This window comes from Rhinoderma darwinii, chromosome 3 (genome assembly GCF_050947455.1).
Source record: "Rhinoderma darwinii isolate aRhiDar2 chromosome 3, aRhiDar2.hap1, whole genome shotgun sequence".
NCBI classification, from domain to species: domain Eukaryota; kingdom Metazoa; phylum Chordata; class Amphibia; order Anura; family Rhinodermatidae; genus Rhinoderma; species Rhinoderma darwinii.
In genome coordinates this window covers 395,358,057-395,364,160 of record NC_134689.1, presented here as the reverse complement: position 1 = coordinate 395,364,160, position 6,104 = coordinate 395,358,057, and the positions used below count along the sequence as shown (strand labels likewise).

At 44.4% G+C, this 6,104-nt stretch overlaps 2 non-coding genes across 2 annotated transcripts; both read left to right on the top strand.

The window, feature by feature from the left end:
- On the top strand, positions 1–140 carry LOC142751271 (U4 spliceosomal RNA). The gene has a single exon (XR_012882825.1). It is a non-coding gene; the product is annotated as a U4 spliceosomal RNA (small nuclear RNA).
- Positions 141–2,929: 2,789 nt separating this feature from the next.
- Positions 2,930–3,002, top strand: TRNAK-UUU (transfer RNA lysine (anticodon UUU)). Its single transcript has one exon. It is a non-coding gene; the product is annotated as a tRNA-Lys (tRNA).
- Positions 3,003–6,104: the final 3,102 nt, after the last annotated feature.

Below are 6,104 nucleotides of genomic sequence, written 5' to 3'. Positions count from 1 at the left end.
AGCTTTGCGCAGTGGCAGTATCATAGCCAATGAGGTTTATCCGAGGCGTGATTATTGCTGATTGAAAACTTTTACCAATACCCCGCCAGGATGACTTGAAATATAGTCAGCATGGCAATTTTTGACAGTCTCTCTGGAGACTGAATAATGAAGTAAAGATTAGATGGATTTAGCAGCAATAGGTTCATATCATGGTCCTACTGAGGACTTTCCTTAGGCCTCATGCACACGACCGTAAAAACACCCGTTATTGCGGGTCGTTATTACGACCCGCAATAACGGGCTCATAGGCTTCTGTTAGCCACGGGTACCTTCCCGTTAAAAAAGATAGAACATGCCCTATTTCATGCCGTAATAACGGCACGGGCATCCCATAGAAGTCTATGGGGCTCCCGTAATCATGGGTGGCTCCGTGTGTTCACCCGTGATTACGGGAGCGTTGCGAGGTGAGGCGAGGTCAGGGGACTACCCGGTCTGCAGGCCACAGCCCAGTGGCGTAACTACCGCCGGGACTACAATGAAAACTATGGCAGAGCGGGGAGGTATCTCCCCGCTCTGCCATAAACAAAAGACATGTATCCCCTATCCTGTAAAAAATAAAAATAAAAGACGTTCATACTTACCGACAACTTCCTGCTTCTCCAGTCCGGTCTCCCGCCCGTTGCCTTGGTGACGCGTCCCTCTCGACATCCGGGCCGACGTCCTGGATGACGTTTCAGGCCATGTGACCGCTGCAGCCAATCACAGGTCAATCACAGGCTGCAGCGGTCACATGGACTGCCGCGTCATCCAGGGATGTCGGGCTGGATGTGAAGAGAGGGACGCGTCACCAAGACAACGGCCGGGTAAGTATGAATTTCTTTAACTTTTATTACAGAAAAGGCTGTCCCTTCTCTCTATCCTGCACTGATAGAGAGAAGGGGCTGCCGATTAGTGCAGTGCTATTTTGCTGCCAAAAACGTGCTCGTAAATACGGGTGGAATACGTGTGACACCGGACCCATATTTACGAGCACGGGTTCGTAAATACTGGTGCAAAACGGGTGGAATACGTGTGACACCGGACCCGTATTTACGCCAGTATTTACGGGTGTGAAAAAATACGGTCGTGTGCATGAGGCCTTAGTAGTGATTGTAAAGATCCTTCTTCTGTCCATATTGCTAATGGGATTAGCAGTGTTTCAATCAGTCCTATAGGCATTGAAGAGGGGCTTGGTTCCCTCGTTCTTGCAATTATTGGGGGGTAAATGTTCATTCTTGTACACCTTCAGGGTAGGAACACACTAGAAGGAAACTCCGCAGCGTAATACAGTGGTAGCAGAGTGGATGAGATTTGAACAAATCTCATCCACACACAGCGGAAAAAGTCTACCAGAAAAAGACATTCATGACTTGATCTGCGGTGCGGTTTTTGAAGCCGCAGCATGTCAATTTATGCTGTGGAATTGCTGCTGTTCTGTTGCAGGTTTTCCCCATTGCATTGGGGAGGTAAAACCCGCAACAAACAGCCATGTTTTGCGGGAAACGCTGTGATCCTGCCGCAGAGATCGCAAATTATTTTTTTTTAAAAAGGTATGTTTTATTTAAAATTAATAAAAAGGCTCATAATTACCCCCCGGGCCGCAGTCCTAGCAATGCGATTCTCTGTTCTGAGCGTAACCTGGCCTCCTGGGATGACTTTCATTCCATGTGACTGCAGCAGCCAATCAAAGGCTACAGATGATGTAAATGGAAGCTTAATCAAGTGTTTGACGCATTTTTTGAGCGCAAAATCCATCAAAAACCGAGTCAAATACACGCCATGTGAACCTGTCAACTGAAAAGTCTTCGACCACAAGGTCTTCCCTCTTGACTTTCATCATTCTTAGCCTTTTGGTGTGTCCTGTAGCTTCTGCCAAAAAACACTGCCAAAATGGAGCTGGACCCTGCTTAGCCATTTAAAGACACCTTTTCTTGGCTTGTAGCCCGAAATAGGGAGGAGGGTGAGTCTCCCTCCCACATTTACAGCAGCTGTAGGTCAGGCTGCTCTGCCTTATTTACATTGCTGTAATTCTGGGAAGTGCTCCCTCTGGTGGCCAACATATGAAACCATGTCAAATTATTATTTAATTTTTAATACTTTCCACCTTGTGGAAGAAAAAAAACAATACAGCAAAATAACTTTCAAAATAAGTAACTTATTTCATAAAGTTTTTTTATTTTGGCAACACATTCCCTTTAAAGGCCCTTTGACACGGGCCAATGATCAGGGGAACATTCCCAATAATTGTCCTGTGTAAACAGGGCAGTGATCAGCCGACAAATGAGAAAATCATCTGTCGGCTGATCGGATCTTTTATGCAGCCAGAAAACCGGTCGCTAGTCGGCAGCACAGCTCCTTGTATAAACAGGGGATGTGCTGCTGACATGATGCAAATACATGGGGAGGAACGATCGCATTTCCCAGCCATATCGCCACCATTAGTGCGGGACTGCAGATGTGTATTACAACTATTGTAATGCTCATAATAGCATGGGCACCGTGGCATTGCCCACAAGATGAGTCGGCCATAAAAGTACAGTGCAGCTTTTCTAAGCACTCCTGCTTATAATAATATAATATAAAATATTGCAGTTAGCATAGTCACCACTAGGTGTCCCAGTGTTCTGATTTCAGCTCTGGATTATGCGATGCTGCTATGGAAAGAAAGAGCTAATAAAACACTGGCAAAGGGTGTGAGAGGGGTAAGGGAATACAAATAATATTGGTATATAAGTTTGGAAGTACATACATATAATGAAGAGCGGGTGGCCGTCACTGTGATGGGGGTTTTGTGTCACTGTTAATGTGGACACTCTGATGGTGCTATTAATGGGAACACCTCGATGGTACTATGTATAGCGGCATCTTGACAGCATTATTCCTGAGGACATTTTGATGGAACAACAGAGCCCGGATAGCTCAGTCGGTAGAGCATCAGACTTTTAATCTGAGGGTCCAGGGTTCAAGTCCCTGTTCGGGCGCTAGGTTTTTAGCTCAACAAATTAGAAATAACATGTTTTTTCATTTTAACCCCTTCAGGACTGAGCCTGTTTTGGCCTTCAGGACGAAGCCGATTTTTCAAATCGGACATGTGTCACTTTATGTGGTAATAACTCCGGAATGGTTTTGCCTATCCAAGTGATTCTGAGATTGTTTTCTCGTGACATATTGTACTTTATGTTAGGGAAAAAATTTGGTCGATAAATTCAATATTTATTTGTAAAAAACACCAAGATTTAGAGAAAATTAGCAAAAATTAGCATTTTTCTAAATTTAAATGTATCTGCTTGTAAGACAGATAGTAATACCACACAAAATACTAACTAGTTTATATTTCCCATAGGTCTACTTTATGTTTGCATCGTTTTTTGAACATTCTTTTATTTTTCTAGGATGTTACAAGGCTTAGAACTTTAGCAGCGATTTCTCATATTTTCAAGAAAATGTCAAAAGCCTATTTTTTCAGGGACCAGTTCAGTTCTGAAGTGGCTTTGAGGGCCTTATATATTAGAAAGTCCCCATAAATCACCCCATTTTGAAAACTGCACCCCTCAAAGTATTCAAAACAGCATTCAGAAAGTGTTTTAACCCTTTAGGCGTTTCACAGGAATTAAAGCAAAGTAGAGGTGAAATTTACAAATTTCATTTTTTTTCCCACAAAATTCATTTGTAATACATTTTTTCTGTACCACAGAAGGTTTTACCCAAGAAACGCAACTCAATATTTATTGCTCAGATTCTGCAGTTTTTAGAAATATCCCACATGTGGTCTTAGTGCGGTAATGGACTGAAACACCGGCCTTAGGGTATGTTCACACAGCCTATTTACGGACGTAAATCGGGCGTTTTTGCCCCGAATTACGCCCGAAAATAGCGCCTCCATAGCGCTGACAAACATCTGCCCATTGAAAGCAATGGGCAGACGTTTGTCTGTTCACACGAGGCGTATATTTACGCGCCGCTGTCAAATGACGGCACGTAAATAGACGCCCGCGTCAAAGAAGTGACCTGTCACTTCTTTGGCCGTAATTGGAGCCGTTATTCATTCACTCCAATGAATAGCAGCGCCAATTACGGCCGTAATTGACGCGGCGTTCAAGCGCCTGCACATGCCGGTACGGCTGAAATTACGGGGATGTTTTCAGGCTGAAACATCCCCGTAATTTCAGCCGTAACGGACGCCCTCGTGTGAACATACCCTTAGAAGCAAAGGAGCACCTAGTGGATTTTGGGGCCTCCTTTTTTTAGAATATATTTTAGGCACCATGTCAGGTTTGAAGAGGTCTTGTGGTGCCAAAACAGTAAAGACCCCCCAAAAGTGACCCATTTTGGAAACTACACCCCTCAAGGAATTTATCTATGGCTATAGTTAGCATTTTGAACTCACAGTTGTTTTGCTAAATTTATTTGAATTAGTATGTGAAGATGAAAATCTACTTTTTTTGTGAAAAAACGTAAAAATTTTCAATTTTTACAAGGAATAAAGTAGAAAAAACACCCCAACATATGTAAAGCAATTTCTTACGATTATAGCAATACCCCATATGTGGTAATAAACTGCTGTTTGGACCCACAGCAGGACTCAGAAGAGAAGGAACACCATTTGGATTTTGGATTTCTGATTTTGCTGGAATAGTTTTCAGTGCCGTGTCGCGTTTGCAATGCACTGGAGGGATGAAAACCGTGGAAACCCCCCAATAGTGACCCCATTTTGGAAACTACACCCCTCAAGGAATTTTTCTAGGGGTAAAGTTAGCATTTTGACCCCACAGTTGTTTTGCTGAAGTCATTGGAATTAGTCTGTAAAGGTAAAAATCTACTTTTTTTCTGTAAGAACTTAGAAATTTTTAATTTTTACAAGGAATAAAGGAGAAAAAGCACACCAGCATTTGTAAAAAATTTCTCCTGATTACGTAAATACCCCATATGTGGTAATAAACTGCTGTTTGGACCCACACCGGGGCTTAGAAGGGAAGGGGCACCATTTGCCTTTTGGAGCTCAAATTTAGCTGGAATTGTTTTTGGGTGTCATGTTGAATTTGCAAAGCCCCCGAGGGACCAAAACAGTGGAAGCCCCCCAAAAGTAACCCCATTTGAGAAACTACACCACTTAAGGAATCTATCTAGGGGTATAGTGAGCATTTAGGCCCCACACGTCTTTTGCAGAATTTATCAGAATTAGGCCTCATTTACACGAGCGTGTGCGTTTTGCGCGCGCAAAAAAACGCTGCGTTTTGCGTGCGCAAAAGGCAATTGACAGCTCCGTGTGTCATCCGTGTATGATGCGCGGCTGCGTGATTTTCGCGCAGCCGCCATCATAGAGATGAGGTAGTCGACGCCCGTCACTGTCCAAGGTGCTGAAAGAGCTAACTGATCGGCAGTAACTCTTTCAGCACCCTCGACAGTGAATGCCGATCACAATATACACCAACCTGTGAATCAAAAAAGACGTTCACACTTACCATGAACTGCCTGCTTCCTCCAGTCCGGTCTCCCGGCCGTTGCCTTGGTGACGCGTCCCTCTCTTGTCATCCGGCCCCACCTCCCAGGATGACGCGGCAGGCCATGAGACCGCTGCAGCCTGTGATTGGCTGCAGCCTGTGCTTGGCCTGTGATTGGCTGCAGCTGTCACTTGGCCTGAATTGTCATCCCGGGAGGTCGGACTGGAGGAAGGAGCCGGGACTTATCGGTAAGTCAGAACTTCTGTTTTTTTTTACACGTATATGTATATTGTGATCGAAAGTCACTGTCCATGGTGCTGAAACAGTTTAAGTCTTTGAGCACCGTGGGCAGTGACTGTCTCCTGACGTCGCGTACCCGAACATTTTTTGCCGGGTTCGGTTAAAACGAGTTCGGCCGAACCCGGTGAAGTTCGGTGCGCTCATCTCTAATTTGACACTCCGTTTGGATGTTTGTAACCAGAAAAGCACGTGGTGCTTTTCTGTTTACATTCAGGAGTTTGACAGCTCTTGCGTGATTTTCGCGCATGCAACGCAGGACCGTCAGTGTGGCATGCGTTGTTTTCACGCACCCATTGAAGTCAATGGGTGCGTGTTGCGTGAAAAACGCAAGAATATAGAACA